The sequence below is a fragment of the Phasianus colchicus genome, chromosome 10, assembly GCF_987193195.1.
Source record: "Phasianus colchicus chromosome 10, bPhaCol1.hap1.1, whole genome shotgun sequence".
NCBI classification, from domain to species: domain Eukaryota; kingdom Metazoa; phylum Chordata; class Aves; order Galliformes; family Phasianidae; genus Phasianus; species Phasianus colchicus.
Genome location: NC_143445.1, coordinates 15228517 through 15250164, shown reverse-complemented (window position 1 = coordinate 15250164; position 21648 = coordinate 15228517). Strand labels below are relative to the sequence as shown.

Here is a 21648-nt window from a genome sequence, read left to right as displayed (position 1 = left end):
GGGAGGTGGTGAACGCACTGCTGGCTAGGGCAGGATAATAAATGAGAACTCCTTGATATACTGTCCGTGAGTTTTTTCCCTTTCCTTACCAAGAAGTGAGGAGAAAAGCAATAAACTCAACTCTGCAGGTGCCTGGTACAGAGCTTAGATTGGAAAGTAGTGAGAGGTAGGAAACTTGCACATAGCCTTAACAGGTGTAAATTGATGTGCTTCCAATGGAGTCACTGAAGAAATGCTGAGCTATAGCAGATATGTATTTAGATTTGTATAGATACAAATAGGCTCATACATATAAAAAAAAAATTAAAAACTTTAGTTCAGTCAGCATCTCTATGGAAACGCAAGTCATCTTGAACCACAAACAGCACAAGTCTCATTTGCATTACAAAGCTGGAGGGACAATTTAATTTAGTTCAAGTTTGAGGTTTTGTGTACACATATAGATACATATTTACATATATGTTTGTGTGCACGTGACATTTGCAAATACACATAAAAATTGTAAGTGCGTATCTCTATAAAAATAACTTATTTCTGCAAAACAAACTACGATCTGCTTGGTGATAAATTCCTCCAGAACTTAGTTCTCTTCTAACCTGCTGAATATTTGCATTACTGCCTGTTTCACCTTGAACTTACAATGGTTCTCTGACATGGTGGTGCAAATTGCTTGATTGCTGCTTTGTAAAATGCACAGTTTGATTGGTAAAGAATTGAAGATGATCTTGCAGTCTGGTAGGATGTGCTCAGTAATAAAGCACTGTGGGCTTTGCCAGTGAAGTAGTATTGTCTGTTTTTACTGAATGTTCTTCTCTTCCTTTGCAGTCTCATTCATAAAAGCAGCTTTTGGAATTATTTAAAAGGAAAAAAACATGGAAGGCTTTGTTAGTTCTGATAGGGAGAATTATTGCTGTAAATCTATTTGTTGGCTACAGCACAACAAAAATCAGAATCAGTTTTCTACATGAAAATACATTGTGTTCTGTCTTTTCAGGGTTGGTTTGAGGTCTTTCAGTTAAGGAGAATGAACTGAGAAGCCAGAGTTTTTTAAAAAGCAGGTGTTACCACTTAAAATGCAAGAATACCTTTTAGATATTTTTTCTCTTGCAATGGAGTCATCTTAAAACACTGAATTGTTTCCAAATGTATTCAGAGAAATGCATTCTTAATTTCGAACACATTTTGTGCAGAAAATATTAAAGAAATCTTAACAAATCCATCTCAGATTAGAAATTCATGAGCCTTAATTCTAACATCAACTGTGACCTGTCACTGAGTAGGATTTTTTCATTCAATTCGTTTAGGATTTGTAATGACCAAAAAACCCCCCAACTAATTAAAAAACATCTTGATTTATATTTTGCATTCTGTGTAGAAAAGGTCAACAATACTGTGGCACTGTGCTTTCCACTGTGTACTAATTACATTGAGGTCGCTGCTGATCCAAAATAAATCTGGACTGGTATGGGAACAGCAAATAATCTCTATGGGTTCTTAAGGCCCACTGAGAATAATGAGCTTTAGTCACAGACAGCTCTGGTGCATTCTGTCCTTGGGCCACTTTTGGGAGTGAGAGTTGTGCATGTGAAACCTCTCTGCATTTAATTCTTTGTTGCATTGCACTTAGCATTAATGCCCAAGTTCTAGTTAGGAAATGAACTAGTGAAGTGCATATCCTCATTCAAACCTTCATACACTTTGCAGACATCCCTGGCCAGAAATCTCAGTAGCTTTCTCTTTTTGGTCACTGATAGTGGGGATCTCTGAACAGTACAAGAGTTGTTACAAAACCATCACAGAAACTTGTGATACAGTGGGCTGGCTTCATGCTGTGTCCTTTCAGATCAAATCAAAGTGTGAAGGCTCTTTCTTAACACCTCCTCTGTCAGAAGTCAGCAAGCAGTAGACCAGAGTGACTCATTAGGCATAATGATTTTTGCCACAAAGATGTCCACAGCAGGGAAAAAAAATGGCAAAAGCACAGAGAGAGGATTTTTGCAGGTTTGCCTAGTGGCCAAAACAGTTGAAGAAACTCCTACCATTAACCAACACATCACCAAAACAAGTTGGCCAAATCACCAAATACCCTTCATATCATCCAGTAACTCTAGGTCCTTTCACTGGTTTTGGTTGTCATAGAATTGTTAATATTGGAAAAGACTTCCAAGATCATCTAGTCCAACTGTCCACATATCATCAATATTTTCCATTAAACCACATCCCTCAGTGCCACATCTCCATGATTCTTGAATGGTGACTCCACCATCTCCCTGGGCAGCTTGAGCCCAGTGCTCATCCACTCTTCTGAAGAAGCAGCTTTTCCTATTATCCAACTTGAATGTTATGTTGTAGTGTTTCTGAGATACTACTGCATATCTTTGTGGACCAGGAGAAAGCACGCTATGGGTGCTAAATTCATTAGCATCCACTGCAGCTTGCATTCTAGCTCATTCATGCGAGTCTATGAAGGCTCAGCCCCTTGTAGCCCTAACCTTTGTATTTTTGTCTAATGACATCTTGGACAGAATGATTGGCCTTGATGGGTATTTTTGTGCTTGAGGGTGTTTTTTTTTCCTGCATTCAGACTTTGATTTTTTTGATTTTAATGGGAAATGGAAAATTTCTCAACATTTGTGGACCTCTCTTGTGTATTTCCTGGTGCATTTGAGGAGTGGCCCCTGTAGACATCCAGGAGGTCTAAACTTCTTGGATCTTGGATCCCATGAATTCTCCTTCCTATTTCTGAATCTACTCATTGTCCTGAGGAACCATGTTCCCTCCCAAAGGAACTAATGCACTAGTAGTGCATGAGGAGCAGGATAACCACTTCAAATGGCCTTCCAGCCCTGTGCACAGTTTTTTCAGTGAGCACTATGGAAATTAAAAGGAGAAACTATGGCAGAGGGGGGGAGATAAAGCTAATGAGGCAGCTTACACTTTTGGCATGGCTTAGGTGATGATGGTCACTTGTGGTTAGCAGACCTTGACCACTGCATCCTTTCCGTGCTGCTGGACGTGGTGTTTCTTTGCTGCCTACTGCAACCAGCATTAACAGGTCTCATGAAACTTGCAATACCCAAAAGAGGGCTGTGACGGCTCGCTGTTTTCTCATTTTACACAGCTTTTGTCAGTTTTTCCACTGATTTAATATCTGTGATGGAGACATTTGCTTGGAAGTTTCATCTTTGCCTCAGAAACATCTGCTCAACAGTGTCCTTTGCTATGACTGATGCACTTCTCTTGCACTGGTTTAATAATTTTTACGGTCTGCCATCACTCACATAAAATAATACCTCCAGCTCTTGTGTTTGAACTGAGACTAATGCTCTTGCTGTTTGCTGTTAATCTAGTGGCTAGGAATTTTTTGTTCTCTGCAGATGAGTAAATGCAATCTGCCAGACATCCTCCTGCTGTCTCAGGATGTAGCCTTCCTTAGCTTAGCTTTTTGCTTGTGCACAAAGGCAGGCGGCTTAGTGTTTGCCACCTCCCTCCCCACAAGTATCTTCTCCCCCAGAACATCATCTCTGCACCCAAGTCAATAGCTTTCCACTGGGTAGGATTCAGGGACAGTGTGAAATGGTAGCTCAAGCTGGTTTTCTGTCAATGCAAGCCAGTAATTGCCCATACAATGTTGAAACAAAACCATATCAAATTAAAAAGTTATTTAAAATGTTGCAGTCTGGTACTGAATACATTAAAAAGAGACAGAACGATAATGTAAAGTGAAATAAAAGGTGAAATTCCAAAATTCAGGATTGAATTTGCGATTTCGATGTGACATTTTAAATTTCCCAGATGAATATGCAGTTCTACCCTGAGAATAGCAACGAATGTCAAAATGTTGACATTCTTCATAAAACAGTATTTCTGAGTTCTAACCAGCACTAGCTGTATATCAGCTGCTGACTCTGTCATTGCTTCTGGGTGGATTAAATTAAATGTTGTGTTGCTTCTGTTCAAATGAGGAGGAGGGGAAGAAGACAGTGGTGTCTCACACTGTGAGGAGCAGATCAGAGTTGGGACTTGTTGGCACTCTGTGGTACTGAGAACGGTATTTTTCACTCAAAGATAATACAGATCTCTGCACCAGAATCTTTGTGAGTTTCTTCAGAATTTTCAGGTTGGGAAGAGTTGCAAAGAGATGATTTCGTAACGGCTTGCTGATCTTTACTACAGGAATCTGGCACAGTCTCTCTTACAGCCTAAACTTTTGAAAGAGCCCAATTCTCACCTAAAAATAAATGCCTACCATTCTTGTTTCAGAACTTTACATTTGATTCTTTATATTGTATTGGTATTATTTTAAATGCTTCTTTTATTAGCAGAACTGGCTGATGACACAAATTCATCAGATTTGTCTCTTAGGAATCACAGAGAAACTCAGAATTGCCAAATACTTACCTTGAAGTTAAAGATAACAGGGATCCTGTAATTAAGGGAGTAAGTCAGGTCAGCATACACTGAGAAACCAACTTAAATTTACAGCTGTCTTTTTTTTTTTTTGCAAGTTTTTGAGTTTTAGCCTTTGTTCAGCCACACTGGGTTTGTAATAAAGGAGGAATAATTGAGAAAGAGGCTTTTAACATAATACGTGGATGTTCTTTCTTGCTCCTTCTTAAAATAAGCTGAAGACAATGCCTCCATACATGATAAGGAATGGGGCAGCCTTGAAGTTAATTAAGGGCTCTGTTCCTGTGCTGTTTAACCCTTGATAGCCAAGTGTCTGCATTGACAGATGCTGTCAGGTTGTGTCACAGTCTAACGGCTAAGTATATTTTATCTGTGGCCATAAAATGTAGTCAGCAGATACTTACCTAGGGTGAGAAGAAACATCTGTTGAGGAGGCTGTCTGGTTTCTGGGCAGCAGTAATTGCTTGAGCCCTGGGGCCATCTGAGCTCTGGTCTCTGGTGGGCAGCATGCTCTGCAGCTGATGAGGCAAGGACAGTTGGGCTTGCTTTCAGTTTACAGCTTTCGATTCTAAAAGCAGAACCCATGAAAGTGAGTGCAATTTAATTAATTCACAGGCATACTCTGGCTGTTGTGTGTGATGGTGCTGCTGATTACTGGAGGAGCTGATTTTTGTTGTTTTAAAATGTGTTCGTGTCCAACCGCATTGCAATTCTTCCAAAGACAGAATGCTGAAATGCATAGTAGTTCTCCTATCAAATAATTTGTTATTGCCAAGTTGATTACTAGGACATAAATGAGCAAGGAAACTTGCCCAAGCTTAGGCACTAAACCACTGAGAGAGCTGGGGAAAAGAAGTAGACAGGGAGCATCTCGGTGTCTCTGGGCAGCTTCTCTGCTTGAGGCAAGAAGAGCTCTGGCTGCTTTATTGGTGTGAAACTCAGGGCTAATGACCTGACAGTAATACTGGTTCCTGACAAGGAACTGCTCTGTTCATAGTGTTGCTTTGGCTAATGGGGTATTTTTGGTTATGTCATTTGGAATGGATTGGCCCATGCCGATGTGATTTTCCTACTGAGCTCTGTGAAACATATTTGTGGTCTTAATCCAGTTCTTAATGGAATGTGCACAAATATCATAGCAATGGTCTGTTACAAAGCACCAAGTTTGGGTAGGGAGCTGTGCGCAGTTGAAAAGGTGATTCACTTTTCCATTGATAGGTGTGGTTGTGGACAACCACAACCTTGAGCCAGATACCTCTGTGAGCTGATCACGGTGCCTTGTGAGAAGTGCAAGCCGTGTGGGTTCCCTCTTAAAATAAATTCTTGGTTATAAAGAGTAGAAAGTAGTCTATTCTGCGTGCTGATGTAGTATTTCTTCCTCCAAGAGTAATAAGAAATAATTGATAATATATGTTTACATTTATTGATCATAAATGTTCTGATATTAAACTTGCTTAGGCACCCATGTAACAGACTTCCTGTTCAGATTTACCTCTGTATAACTGTAAAGAAATGCAGTATATTAAGTGGAATAGCAGCCTCTGGGGGAAAGAAAAAAAAAAAAAAGGTTTCCTATCACCAGCTGAAAGAACTCCTGCAAGGAAAACAGAATTTGCAGTTGTACTGACAGCTTTGTTCTTAAATGAAAATAATAGTGAATTATGAAGTTGTAAAATTGTTTTCACAATAATATTTTGCTTTTATAACTCATACTATTTCACTTAGTAGCTGCCTGGCTCCAGTGCAAGTTACATAACATGATGTTATGAATATGATGCCTCAACTTTTTGTCTAGGGAATTAATTTAAGGGCTCTAAACTTTCCGATCACATTTTTTTCTTTGTTCCAAACACAGTGTATTCTCTCTGCTTGGAAAAAAAAAAAGCCATCAGGCAAACTCTTTCTTGTAGTAGAATAGTACTCATATTGCTCTTTATCCACGCTAATAGACTTTGTTTTACATGAAACCTCAAAATAGTGCAGAGTGCAGTGTGCTGTCTGAAGTCAGCTACGTGAAACAAATTAGAAGAGCGGATCTGCTGTGTGTTAGCTGATCAATCTAGCATTAGCAAGGATTTTCCACTGTGTGTTTTAGCACCAGCACAGACAGATGAATTATCATCATCAGTATCATTCATCCCCGCCAGTTAAAGTTCTTTTCTAAACAAACAAAATTTCCTCAAATGAATCGGCAGTAACTTAAACTGACGTATTAGGATTACTTTAGTCATCAGTAAAATGGAACCACACCTGGGCTGTAATAGAGCAGATGAGATATAATCACATTCATTCCATTAATTCCTAGTTAGAGTGTATTTTAGAACACCTGAAGGATGTTCCCTTTCAGGGGTTTCCTCTGGCTTTGTGAGAGCTGCTCACTCATTAAGTGAATCACCTCCTTTTCTGTTGTTGCTCTGAGAGCTTGAAGTGAAAACTCACGACTTTTTCAGAGGAAAAACTGCATAAATGACCAGGGAAGCTCCTGCTGTGTGTTTGCACTGGCAGATTCCATCCAGGCTATCACCAGAAAGCCTGAGGGGTTATTTTCCAGTCTTACACTACAGAAGAAGCCTCTTGTAAATTAGTGCCCTGTGACATCTGTACTCTTGCAAAGCCAAGTTACACAAGTATTTTGCAAGCTTCAGGTCTTGAGTGACCCCCGTGGTTCTCTGTCTGATGATCTGCATCAGGGAGGTGCTTGCACCGCCTTCTCCAGCCTGTGTTAGAAGGCTCTTCTGTTCCCTTTGCACCATCAAAGCCCATTCTCTCTCCTGTTAAGCAACGCTTGTGACCTCTTTTCCCTTAGGCTGCATCCCAAGAAAATCTTTAGAAACACATCAGTTCTTTCACTGCCTCATTTGAACACTTCAGATGGAACTTTCTCCTGAACCCATTTCCTTAACTGCACTTACCCTGGTCAGGATTTTTCACAACTTCTCCATGTTTCCACATCATTTCTCTAAGAGTGCCCGTCCCCCAAGGTTTGAGCTTCAAATGGGGGCTTTGCCACTGTTGAATTTCCAGATCAGTGAGCAAGTGGTGGGTGAAACCATCCTGTTGATTTTAAGACTAGAGAAACTATGCTGTTATGCTGCATGCAAACGTGACCCTGCAGGTAACAGAGTTGGAAGTGAACGTTTGGGGTTGTATCTGTGTCAGCTCACCAATAATATCTCCACATCTAGTTTTCAAATCTGAATTCAGCTTCCCACCATTCTTTACTCTTTCACCACCAGATCACCTTTCGATGAATAAGTCCAGTACAGCAATTAAAACCACATGTAATTAAAAGAAATTCAGTGTTGAGGCATGAAGATAAGAAAGGTAAAAGGATAAAGACAACTGGAAGCTCAGTTCTGTGTGACCTGCTTTTGAGTAAACAGCACTATATTCCACAGTCAATTATCCAAAAAGTACAGTGTGTTCTGCTGCCAAAAAAAGGTTGTCAGATAGAAGTGGTTACTCAAAAGGACACATGCACTGGAGTGAACATTAGTCTATTGTACTCGGTATAATATTATACCAACAGGGCTGTTTGGTCGCTGGCTTTTTTTTTTTGTTTTAATTTTTGACCACAGACAAGATTATGCAGCTTTTCAATATTATTTCATAAACATCTAATTGCAGGCTTCAGTGAGAGGTGCAGGCATTGCTAGGGAAATCAAATAAGGTATGCTCTGTGCAGCCCAATAATAAGGCTTCCAATACAAAAGTGGAAAAACAAGTCATTAGTTACAACCATCGAACGGAAGAGGTCTAATGGGAGCCACAGGATAAACATTCCATTTTATTATGTCTTCGTTATATGTTTTGCAAGACTCCGTGGTTATAAATTAAAATTGCTTTTTGCAGCAGTGGCTGTAAAAAGTTCAAAATCTGTGAACGCACCTATTATTTTTATTTATATCACAACAGGCTGCTACAGCAAAATTAACTTTTCCCCCTGTTTTTTTGTTAGTTAAAAGATGGAAAATGCATACAAATGAATATCTGAAGGCAGCACTCAAAAGTGCCACTTTTTTTTTTTTTTTAATCAAGATCGTATCAATTTAAAATGAGTGAGAAAAGGTGGGGGAGAACCAAACATCCCAGATAAATGAACTTCTTTGGCATTACACAAGCAGGTAGTATCTGGTGTTTGTTTATAAATTTAAATTAATGCTAGTGAAGAAGTCCAGAGCATGTACAGACAGGTGAGAGGAGATTTAAACTTGAGAGCATGTCACTGAGAGAGGAGAACGCTTTCCAGTGCTCCTCTGCAGCTGGGTTGGCAGTCTTGAAGCCCCTGATTACCTGCTGAAATTGGTGGCAGGACAGGGTTTTCCCATGCCTTCTGCTGCCTTCCGAGCAGGAAGATGTACTGCTGTCTAAGGGAATGCATCCAATCTCTGAATCTCCGTGCTCTTTTCTTAACCTTCCAGCAAAACAATTAATTTGTTTTTTAATTCAGCCTCTTGGAACTCCCTGCCTCAAGGTAACAGGCTGAGATTTGTGGAGTGGAAGTTTGTGGTCTTTGGAAACATCTGTTTCTCCTTTTAAAAAGGATACGAAGGATATGCAGCCATATAAACCCTCATCAACCCTTCTGCTTCCATTTAGAAGTTAATCATTAACATTGGGACTGCAGAGGCTTGTCCTGCGGACAGGCTCTCCCATACCTGCACAGGAGATCGGTGGCTTTCACCTTGAAAACCCTCAGTGTCAGCAAATTACTTCAGAGCTGTAGTTCCCAGTCGATGAGAGCTTGTTGTCAGAAGCTTAAATTCATTATGCGGAGGCCTGCACTTCCAAGGGAAGAAAAAAATGATATGCAAATTAAGAGGAAGAAAACTATTGCTCTAGGGACTTTCTTGCTCTGCAACATTAGCATTCCCCATGTGCCAGTGAGGAGGCAAGCCAAGGTGGTCTGGCTAGGGTTGGGAATTTCTGCTGTGGAGGGGAATGAGGTTCACGAGCATCCTTCTTCAGGGACAGGACGAGAAGTGTCTCCAGGCAGGGACCTCAGCTCCTCACTGGGATGGATCAGATCAAAGCAAAAAAGGATGTGTGTTTCTGAGTCTGCATGGTCCTTCTCCTGCTGCTCCCTGGTTATCGCCATTATCATTTTGCTAGTGTTGCTTAATAATTGTTCTAAATATGAGATAATGTCAGGAAATAACACCATGGGACCTAATTGTTTTTCTATCATTTGGTAATTAAAAAAAAAGTGTGCTTAGTGCCCAGGGACCTGTTTTAAAGTAGAAACCTGAATTTTTCTATACAAGCTGAGTTCCTGCAAACTTTGCCTCCCACTGTGCTGACAATTTCTGAGAAATTATTTTATTTCCCATTTTAGATGTCGGACAGTGACTCAGTGTGCCCTGGAAATACTATCATTCTAGCAATTTTCTCATGTGGTGGCTCAGCTTAATGTCAGAGAAATGGGTAGTTATGAGTCCAGACACTAGAACGTCGGACTTAGGTTCTAAAAATACACGTTTGGTTAACTTTTAGTTGTCAACAACTTTTCCACTGCCACACATGCGAGGAAATTGAATAAGTGGCCTAACGCAATCCCAGGCACATTCTGTGGTCAGTAGAGGCACCTACAGAAAGTTAAATGTGTAGGTAATGCAGATAAACGCTGGTGCCATTTGTGTTGTGCACTGAGTATACTTTGCTGTATGGAAGTGGAATGGTAAACAGTTTGTTAAGAAGAGCAAGTGAGCAAATGTGGGTCTGGATAGATCTCGCTAGTGTGTCTGAATTCTCAAATGTCTCATTTCTGGCTTCAGGCAAGGCAGTTCAATATTTTTGACTCTTAGTTTCCTGTGTAAAACAGGTATATTGTTTGCCTCTTGTATCACAGTGGGGGTTTTGAGACTTGATTGTCTGCAAAGTAGCTTTAAAGTCTATAAATGCAAAATGTTATTCTTGTTTTCTTTGTGAAAGGCAATTGGAATCATGTGCATAGCCTCTCACAGCAGGCAGAGTGGTTATTTGCAATGAAGGATATTTTTGCACCTTTGTATGGAGACTAAGAAAAGACCTCTCAAAACTGTGGGTATTCATCATTAAAAACAGTTAAATTTTATCATTTATGTTGTTTTTTTTATATTTTCAGAGCTCTCTTGTGAATCTTAACTAAATTCTTCACAAAGCCTCTAAAAGGCACGTAGCTGTATCCCGCTTTTGTAGTCTTTTCCCCATACTCACAGAGGGAAAGTAGCTCTGCCAGGCTCACATGGGCAGTGGCCACGTGGTTTTTTCCTCCACCGGTCTGTGTCCCGATGCAGTGTCACGGGGACAGCAAGGTACCTGTGCTGGGGAGATAAAACGGTCGTCTCAGAGATGGAGAATGATTTAATTAACCAAGCCATAGAGTTTTAAGGATGAATTAGCTCTTGGACCATGTGATATATACATGCTAGCCTTGAGGAACAGCATTCTGACCTTGTCTAAGCCTGAAGACTTTGGTGAAGAGACAGTACCGTGGCCTAAGTGCCTGTTTTGTTTTGTTGCCAGGCAGGAGGAAAGGCCAGGGAAATAGGGCGCTGCTACCAGCCTCCTGGGCTTCTCTGTTACTCACACATCCCTGTGTTTTATGCAAGCTAGGTACAAGGAATCTGGGAAGTGAGGAGGAAGATGAATGTTGTTGCCCTGGTGTTCAGGATTGTTCAGCCACTCTTAAATGGCTCATCTGACGTTTGGTGGCTGTGTTGTGCCCCGTTCTGTTTTAGAAGACTGTAAAACAAACACATTTTTGAAAAAGATCTGTTTTGCAGCTGGAATCAAGCTATCTCTGTTCGCATGAGTGTAAAGTCTGGAGCACAAGTCTTATGGGGAGCAACTGAGGGAACTGCGATTGTTTAGTCTGGGGAAGAGGAGGCTCAGGATCGACTTCATCACTCTCTCCTTAAAAGGAGGTTGTGGCAAAGTGGGAGTTAGCCTCTGCTCTCAGGCAACAGTGATAGGACAAGAGGTGATAGCCTCAAGTTGTGCTAGGGGAGGTTCAGGTTGGATATTAGGAAGCATTTCTTCTTTGAAAGAGTGGTAATGCACTGGCACAGGCTGCACAGGAAGGCTATGGAGTCACCACTACTGGAGGTGTTTAAGGAAAAAGGTAGATGTAGTACTTAGGGACATGGTTAGTGGGTAATGGTGGTGGTAGGTGGACAGTTGAACTAGATGATTTTAGAGGTTTTTTCCAACCTATTGAATTCTATGATTATTTCCAGCTTTTGGAAATCTGAGACAAGAAGCCAGGAAGAGAAACATTCAAAGATGAAAAAAAAGATGCCTTAGAAGATGCAATGCTATATATGCAAAACCCATATACATTGCATGCATGGGATGCTATTTTAGCAGTGAATTTGATCTATCCCATGAAGGCACTTGGAGACGCAATGTCGTTTACCATTTTGTGATGCATATATTGGACCAGAGTGATGTCAGCATAGTTGTATTAACTTTGAAACAACTGTGTTGATTTAATAAAGCTGGGAGTATGGATCAGAGATTCTGTCATCTGAGGTGCTCAAACAACAACCAGGAGGCTGAGTAAATCACAGTGTAGCCTTTTTGCTTGGTGGCTCCCTGCCTTTCCAAAACATGTAACACATTGCACCTATTTCTGGTGTTATAGTGACTTACTTTATGCTTACCTTCAGGGGAATCCATACCTTATTTTACTGGTACATGGGAGCTTTTGGACTTTTGTATGCTTAACACCTCTTGATAAGTTCTTTTATGAGAATGGACAAAATGTTGGCTATAGTAGAAATTCTGAGCAAACTGAATTTTACTTTTTACTTTCTGTATAACAAAGGAGAGAAGGCTCTGGGAAGACCTGATAGTGGCCTCTCAGTACCTATAGTGGGGCTTTAAGAAAGAAGGAGACTGACTCTTTAGCGGGGTCTGTTGTGATAGGACAAGGAGAAATAGTTTTCAAACTGAAAGAGAAGAGATTTGGATTGGATATAAGGAGGAAGTTTTTCACAGTAAGGGCAATAATGTGCTGGCACAGGTTGCCCAGAGAAGTGATGGATGCCCTGGCCTTGGAGACACCCAGGGTCAGGCTGGATGGGGCCCTGAGCACCTGATGGAGCTGTAGGTGTCCATAATTATTGCAGGGAGTTGAACCAGATGGCCCTTAAGGGTCTCTTCCAACTCAAACGGTTCTGTGATTCTATTAATTGCCTGACATGCTTTGAGTCTGGGTTTTAATGTGAAGTTGTTTCAAGCACCCACATGCATTCATGCATATTTAGGCACATATTGGCTGGGTAATGCACTTGTTGAGCTCTGTCCCTGTTCTCAGAGTTGACTGTTCACCTGTGCTATCTGCTCTTATCCAGTGAACTCACAGTACTGTAAATTTGAGAACTTCAGTTTTCAGCCTTCAGCTGAACATGGGCGAAGAGAAATGTTCATCCAAACTGTGGTTTAGTGCAAATGGCTTAATGTCAGTCTTTGGTGCACTGAACAAAGAATTCACCAGTACAGTTAAGTTAGACTGCTTAAATCTTATATTCCCTTCTTTCCCCCTTGGAGTTACCGCAGATGAGCTGTCCCACACTGGTCTTCCATCTGCCCTCATTCTTTCTTCATTGTGACTAGTGGGATCTCAGGGAAGGTGGCAGGGAAGAAGGCTTCTGTCTTCAAGCAGTGAAGGACTGGGAGTGAGAATGTTTCTATAGAATAGCTGAATAGCTGACAGATGGGGGAATCAAACTATGCTTGTGTTAATTAACATGCCCAGGTCCAGAGACTGACTGAGTTGGTGTTGAAGTGAGGAAGTGAAGCCCAGGGTTTTGGCATGCAGTCATCTGTGCTTCCTCTTAAAAGGAGAAGTTGTGAAGGCACTTGTCAGGTCTGGGTGTGGTCGTGTGGGGCCATCCAAACTAATAGATCCAAGTTTCAGTGAGTCTTTTGGTTTTCCTCTGTGTCCCTGGTGTGCTAGATAGTCAGAGAGGCTCCGAGGGAAAAGAGCATATCTGGGTGTTATCTTGGAAGCTTCAAGGTGCTGGGGCTGGGCAAGAAGCTGCATTCACAGTGTCTTTCAGGTGATGCCACAGAATGACAGTTGCCTCTGACTGGATCTGCAGGTACAGGGCAGTAAGCAAAGCAAACGCTGTGGCTGTGCGTGTGTTTGCATGCGCATTGGCCTTGTCAATTTGTTTCAGAACACAAGGAGAAGGATGTTGATGGAGGTCACCAGCATTCCTTAGCAAAAGATATTGTTTACTAGGATGCAGCAATTTCTGTACAGTCGTAACCCAATGACTAGGGCAGCCTGGCAGCTGAGCACGCCCCATGTTGCTACTGTGGATGGCACTGTAAGAGCCAATCTCCAGAAAGACTTTGTGTGTAGATCAAGGCACAGTCAACCATGGTGCAATTGCTCCCCGTTCTCTGTCTCTTGCTGCCACCACCACACACACATGGACATTGTTCATAAATGTACCTGTTCACTCCTCCTCACCCTACATCTCCATCTCTCTTAGCATCTAAGAAATAAATTATTCTGTTGTAAGCAGTGGGCTCCTCGCAGGATTGGCCTTCAGCCATTCATGTTTCAGCAAGGTCACAGGGCCAGGCCTTTGCTACGTTTGATGCTCTGTTGATCCAGCAGAGTTTGTCCTGCTTATTTCTTGCAGCAGTGGGTCCCAGCAGTTTATTGCTGTTTCCTTTCCTGTTCCCTCAGCACGCTGTTCTGTAATACCAACAGTCCTTGCTTTTTTATTTTTATGTTTTTCTCCCCAAGTCAACAGCCTGTTTTCCTCAGCAGTGCTTGCGGTCCCCCGTGCTATGGGAGGCCATCGCGGGTATCCACAGATGCTTGGCTCACTTTATCTGGGTTATTTGGAAATCTACTGGAGCCACGTATGCAGGTTGGCATCTCTAGTGACCTGCTCATTTTCTCATCAGTGCATGTGCTGTTTAGGTCCCAGTTTTCCCTTTTTGAGTGCCTAAGGAGCTGCTGGCTTTCCTGAGCACTTTTGTTCTCTAGTTCTGGGATGCTGGCACTTGTGAAGCTGGAGCAGTTGATCTATGTGTATTTACTTTATTGTTTGCTCTTGTCACACCAGTTCTCCTCTAATTACACTGCTGTGGATTGGAGCCAACAGGAGGAGGACAACTTGTACTGCACAATGTGAGATGGCACAGTGTGAGGGAGGAGCTCATCCTGCCATTTAAGCAAATGTTTAACATTTACAGGAATGTCCGAAGTGCTCTCCTTGCTCTTAGCGAGTTGGGGCCTGGTTGTAAACAGTTGCAAATAGCTGCTTGTAGCCTTGCATATGAGGTCCTGCGTGGTACAAACACACAGCTGTTCTCAGATAGGTCTTCCCTCTGGACGAGTGGTGTCCAGGATGCCAAGCTGCCTTTGAGCCAAGCAGCACTTAGGGAGCCCACCAAAAGCTCTCTGATTGACTGAGGCAAATTCACCTTTGAAAATTGAACTGAGGCAATGTGATGACTCAGAAACATCAAGGGATTTTTTTGTTTGTTTGTTCTGAACCACAAATGATCCTGTTTGAGGTTTACCTAGGGTCAAGCTACAAACTGTAGAGCCAAACTTTGACTATGCTCGTGTTTGGGGTTCAGCTCATTATAAGGAGAGCCAGTCCTAAAGCAGGATACATAATCAGATCTGAATTTCACTTCAGAGCCAAGATCTGTGGCTTCTATGGTTCTGTACTTTCTGTAAAGTACACACTATATCCAGTGTAACACTGGCATGTTACTGGTAAACAAGCAAATCCCAAAAGTAAACACCAATAAAACAGGAAAGCTTTAAGGAGAATTTAGCTCATCAACATTTCCATTATTTTTTACCTTTTTTTCCTAATATTTTCATTGTTGTCATCTTGGTGGTGGTGGTTGACTGTAGAGATTTCTTCCAATGTGAGCTGCATGCCACATCTTGTGGGCATAGCATGTCAGAAACATGCACCTGATTTGAAGAGAAATCCTGTTCATGCATGAAAATAAAATAAGGTTTGTGTAGTGAGTACAAATTGGGTTTTTTTCACCTTAGGTGAGCATAATACTCATGTGGAGATAGGTGGTGCACACTCCTGGTGCACAAACGGTTTGTTGATCTTTTTCAAGTCAGTGACAGTAGATGTAGAGTAGCTGGGAATCCTGGGGAGTAGTGAAGGAGGATTCTTTGGGGCATGTTACATCTCAGGCTGGGGAATGTAACTTTTGCTTTTTGTATCTTCACATGTGATCTTGCCAAAATTTCTAGCATGCTCATAGCTCTCTGTCTTCATTACTGCATTGCTTTTTTTTGACTTGTGATCATCTCAGCTTCATTAATAACAACTAACCCTTTTCATCCCTCTGTCTCTCTGTTTATTTAGAACTTGACCTTTTGAGTGTTTGCTCTAGCAGTTTCTCTTTGTGAAATGTTCAGCTGCTGAAAACAAGTTCCAAGAAAGGGAATGTTATTTTTCTCTTGCCTACTTGCAATGTTCCGAAGATGTGCCCATGCACCTATGTTTCAATAGGAGAAGCTACTGTTGCCTATTCTGAGGTGCCCAGGGCTTAGGAGATGGTGATCTGTAATGGATGTTAATGATTGAAATTTGGGCTGGAAGGCAGCATTAGTACTGGCAGCCATGTTCACAAGAGGGTCAAGTACTTTGTTCTGCATCTCCTTTGAAAAATTCACTCTGTGAGATGCACGACTAGACACAGTTTATCCAGAGCTGATTACATACATGAACAGCCCTTTCTGCTGTTTGTGGGGCTGGCTATGTGAGAGAGTCCACAGAACCTGCAACATTTAGAATAACAAGAATAATATTGCCTCTTTTCTACCTTCTAGCACATAAAATGCATATGAAGGGCAAAGAGATCTAGCAGTTTAAAAGAGCCTGTACATTTCTAGTTTTATGTCATCCTTGGCTAGGGTCAGAAATAAAATGTAGCAGTATTAGCAGGACAGCAAGGTCTTGGTTCAATAATCATTCTAGAGGTGACTGTGTTGCCCTCTGAACCACTGACACGAGTTCCCATTTGAAGAAAAGAATGCAGAAGGTGTTAGCAGGAAAAAAAAAAAGCAGAAACTCTGGCCAATGTAGAAGATCAAGCAGTTGCTTGGCTGAAAATGCACAGAAACCCTGTTGTCCAAAGCAAAGCTGGAGAATGAAACACACAGAGAGAGCAGGATACTGAGGCTTCATGTCTACCACAAACAAAAGAAGCTTGGAAATGATTGTTCTTTAGGACAGCACTTGAAGTAGCTCAGTGTTAGGAACTAGGGTAGAGTGACTCTGAAGGGTTTTGACAGAGCTCTAGCATGCAGCTCCTCTGCTAAGTGTTTGAGAAACGAAAAACCACAGGGAAATGACTGCAAACTCTTTTGTCAAAGCTCTGAGAAACCTTCCAGTCTTTGTCTTTTCCAAACTGGTTATGTCAGCCTGAGCTACCACTGTTCCTAAATCTACAAAACCTACTAAACACAGCACATGTGCAAGTTGCAGAGTTGCTATTCAATGAAGCACTGTTCCTTATTGCCTACAGGCTGGTTTTTGCAGGTATAGGGTATAGGCACTTTGGGTTTGGGTTCTAGAGCCTAGCCCTGAACTTGAGAGTCTGAAACATCTTGAAGCAAGAGGTGGTCCTTCTGCTACTTCTGCACCTTATTTATTTAGCAATCCTCTTAAAATTAAGACTGATTATTAAGAATGACAAAAGCCATGGTCAGATTCTACCTACATGGCTCTGAGAAGAGCCACGAGAAGCTATTATTTTATGGTGTGATGTCACCATTTGGCTGCACAGTCACCTGCACTGCTGTAACCGCATGGCGCAGGAAACAGCAGTGCATTAAAAAGTGAAAACTTGCTGCTGCCATCACAGTCATTTCAGGCTGTAAGCCTGGTCTGGCCATGTGTTCTGGTGCATAACAACTTTCACTGGCTGTGGGTTCTGGCACCTGCTTCGCACTCAGGTTCTCAACATTCAATCTGTTGATTAAGAGCCACGTTTTATTTAAGTCCTGTAGGATTTGCAGCTGGCTGGAGACCTCATACTGGAGCACACAAGTGCTGTGCCTTGTAGGGCCTTGTGATCCATCTATGAGTACTGGTAACCTCCCATTGCCACCTGCCCCAAGCATAGACATGGCTGGGCTCTCCCCCAGCTACTAACTTGCTGACATCTGTTTCCCAGTACCTCAGGCATAGCCAGAGAAACCTGCCAGTCTTTGTCTTTTCCAAACTGGCATAGACATAGATACTCCTTCCATGTTGCTGCTGTTATGTACTGATAGTTGTGCTTCTAGGGTTTGGTGAAAGACCAAGCAAGTGAAGCAGCAAGGCTTATACTCAATGGCTTTCACTGGGCTTTGGGTCATGTTCTAGGGGCAGACTGAAGCATTTTGTACCCAAAATGCCACCAGGCTGCTAAAGACAAAATTTTAACAGCCTTAACTCCTCTCTATCAAAGGACAGCATCCAAGCCAAGCAGACTCTCTCCTGCTTGCTTTGTGGTGGCGTTACAAGGAGAGTGCTTTGGAGATGGACAGCCATGTTAGCCCAGCTCTGTTCATCTGTGACCTTCATCCAAGATGGGACATCATTTCCTTCCTCCATTCTCTTGTCCTGCAGCGGTGAGGAGAGTGGAAAAAATGGGACAACATTGGCCGATAGTTATAGGAAAAATGGGGGTCACCCACTTACTGTGCAAAGAAGTGGGGAGGGAGAATAGAGGAACTCCCTGGTGACAGTGGAATGTAACTAATAGGTCCCTGCAGCTGTCTGCCTTTCTGGCTGCATGTTGTGTTGATCTCCAGCGTGGAGAGCAGCAGGATAAGCCAAGAGTCTTTCCTGTTGGCATAGAGGAGCAATTTGGGTGTCTGTCTGCCAAAAACATACATTCTTAAGAGAATGGCCAGATGCCTGAGTTCACTGAATGTTAAAAATGTAAAGGCCTTAAGGGACTTTAACCATCTCACCCCACTCTTGTTGGTGAACCAGATCTAAGTATTCTCCAGCAGCAGCTCTGCTCCTGGTAAAGGCCACTTGTAGCTGGGGAGGCTTGGTGCTGCCGAGCGCTTGCTGGGCTCCCATCTGGGTTCCTGTTGGTGTCATGCTATGAGGAAGCCAAGGCTCTTCTGGCACATACTGTCCAGCCAGCACTGTCAAAGTTTTTGTCCTATGCCAAGATTGATATCAATATGCAGACCTGTATGGGATGCAAGGAGCTATATGGTAGAGCTGGGGAGGGCTTGAGACCAGGGATGCTTTGTTTTCTCTGTTCTTACAAGAAAGGAAATCTGCAGTTTGGTTGCCAAATGGTGAATTTCTTTCTATGATATAAAATCCTGGCCTTGAACCCTGGTTTTGAAAACACAAGTTGCAAGCAGATCTTTCTCATTAGAGATAAACGTGAAGTTAGAGATTGATACTGCAGCAGTGACACAGCTGTAACGTGTTTGTAATCTCTCTTCTCTTTTTTTCTCTCCTTTGAGGCCAGTTTTTTTTTCTCGCATTAGATGTATACATCTATATTTAGGCTACTGAAGAAGCAGCCCGAGGTTTGCTTTTCCATAGCACAATGCATTTGACTTCACTAGGGACTGTTGGGACACAGCAGTTCTGAAAGGATGACCTCTGATTTGGTGTTTACAGATGCGTTTCAAAGCTTGACTTCGCGCATGTGAATTTTGAAAATGTTTGACCTAAAGTTCTTTTCCTCTCTCGTTTTATTGCAAGCTCTTATCTTGTCATTACTATAGCAGGTCACCATGTTATCCCTGAGCAGCAGCCATCAATAAGCGTCAATTTCTAGCAAATGAATTCAGCAGCTTGCCCTATATATATATATATATATATATATATATATATTTTTTTACGACAGCTGTTTAAAGATGACAAAAATCATAAATCTTCCATTCTTGTCATTGAGACTTTATATTGTGTTTGTTGGTGAAACAACTTCACAGCTCAGCTGAAGAGGAACTGTAGGGTATGGGGAAGCAAAAGACTTTTGATAGTGTGCAGCAGTCCAAGAAATTGAAGATAAAAAGCAAGTTGCTGGCATTTTGTCCACATTTCTCCATCCTAGTCAGAGTAAGAGCTTCCCCTTGTCCCCTAATAGAGCCTGAGCAATTTCCAGCCCCTCAAACAAGGGGCATGTTTATCTCTGGGGGCTGAAGGAAGAGATGCAGGCCTCCAGGGCAGGAGTGGGCTCAACCACACTGAGTGCAGCAGCCGTTCTTTCTCCTCTTCACATCCTGCAGTGGAAAGTTCCATTGCAATATTGTTGGTTTACAATTACAAATTTTATATGCTGAGGAAAGTTTGATTCTTTTGGACATTTTGATAATGGCCAATAAAACCTCTTCCATAAATCTGGAGAATTCCCTGGTTTCTATTTGCATTTTCATCCTTTGTGCAGGCCAGTGGCTCTCATTGACACTTATTTATTCTGCGGGCAGCTAACTGACTAACACAGTTTATGGAGTAATTGCAGCATTATGCAACAAGTGGGAAGGTTTATGGCCCTGGGTAGATGCAGATATAATTGTAACAACTAATACAACTGTTTTAGCAACCACCATAACGCTAGTTTGGTTCATAAAACTCCAAATTGGATTGAAAACAAAGTGTCTTAAAAGTATGCTTCAGGAATTAACCTCTATTTAACAGACAGGAGTGTTTTTATTTGGCTGCTTTTAGCTTCTGAATTTATTTTGCTTTTCATTCACTTTTTAAGAAAAAGTGGGGATTTGCTGCTGTTTCTGAGAACTGTGGTCTGGTAGCTCAGTATATTCATCAGTCAAAATACTAGCATAATATTTTACTTTATCTTCTGTTAGAATAATAATTATCTTGTATATTCCTTTAGTAATAACATTCACTCTTGTCGTTCTCCAAAAAAACCCACCCAGTCTGCAGGAATAAAATCAGACCATTGGATAAATCCAATACTAGACTGTGGTAGTCTCTGAAAATAAATTATGGTTTGAAAACCTGGCCCTTGGCTAAACTCCCCTTGACTCTGAATGAGGCAGAATTTTACCTGTGATAGAGTAAGCATCATTTTTTTTCCCTTAAATGAAATTTAGTCCCATCAAAGGCCCTTTAAATGTCCTTGTCTTTTTCATTCTTTCTGAAAATTACGTTCTCATACTCAGCCAGAGCCCTTATAAAACGTGCATGAACTTAAACCAAAAATGAACTCACAGAATTGTCTTAAGTCTTGGTATGGAGCATGGAGCCATTTTTTTCTTTTTGCCTTAACATTTCAATGGATCACAGCTCTAAAAGCTGGGTGCTCTTGTCCTCTGAGATGAGTATAAATACAAAGATTCCAGGATATAATTTCCTCCAACTGTACCGGGCACCAGGACAAGTGACTCAATCTCCTAAATGTTCTCATAGTATTTCTTGCTAGCCTCATTGAATTGTTCAGCTTTATAATTTAGATGCTATGTGAGAATATATTTATTTCTCTATAGGGCTGATCTGAAAGTAATGCCTCCATTTTTATTATCTTGGTCCACAACATCAGAGGTGGATGCTGGGGGTTTGGAAGTAGAGGTTGAACCTTCCCACCAATATCTCATTACATTTTGTTGCTGTGTGACAGATGGCAGCAGAGGGGTGACAAAACGTTGTCTGATATGGAAGCATGTATGGAGGAAAGGAGTAGAACTGAATTCTTCCTTGCGGAAAAAATGGCACCCATTGTCATCCATCAACTCTTGCTAAACATTTATGGAGTCCAAACAGTGGATGTGAGCACAGTGAGGCAGTGGGTGGTGCATTTTAACAGTGATGACAGTGACATGAAAGACGAGTGAAATTCCGTACAGCCATGCACAGCTGTTACACCACAAAATGAAGAGTGTCTCAATCAGCTCATTCACATGAAGCAGCAAATTATGACCATGGAACTGTGTATGGAGCTGAATATCAGCTTCAATGTGTTGGAAACAAATGGTGGCAACCTTGAAATATTGCAGTTTGTGCCAGGTGGGTCCCACGAATGCTGTACAGGATCAGAAAGAACTGACTATGCTAAAGGCTTGAAGTTCCAGAGTCAGGCCAGAGAAGATGACAACCTTTCTCTTGCAACACATTAACTCCAGGTCTCATACTAGTTTAAAGTCCAGATTTGGCAGCTTCTGCCTTCCATCTATTCAGCCAATGGAAGATGGATTGCATGGGGAACATTGTCCCAGCACTGATGCTATCATAGTAGCTACTGGACTATAGAGTGGGTTGAAGGACAGCC

General features: G+C 41.8%; 1 protein-coding gene and 1 long non-coding RNA gene across 20 annotated transcripts in view; one reads left to right on the top strand and one right to left on the bottom strand.

Annotated features, from left to right (window-relative positions):
- LOC149916627 (uncharacterized) overlaps window positions 1-10983 on the bottom strand; it is a 28415-nt gene extending 17432 nt beyond the window's left edge. The window contains exon 1 of the long non-coding RNA XR_016469663.1: window positions 4815-10983. This is a non-coding gene — a long non-coding RNA (uncharacterized LOC149916627). The remainder of the gene's footprint in view (window positions 1-4814) is intronic.
- Window positions 1-21648, top strand: part of LPP (LIM domain containing preferred translocation partner in lipoma) — a 321563-nt gene that overhangs the window by 194410 nt on the left and 105505 nt on the right. The window lies entirely within an intron of this gene.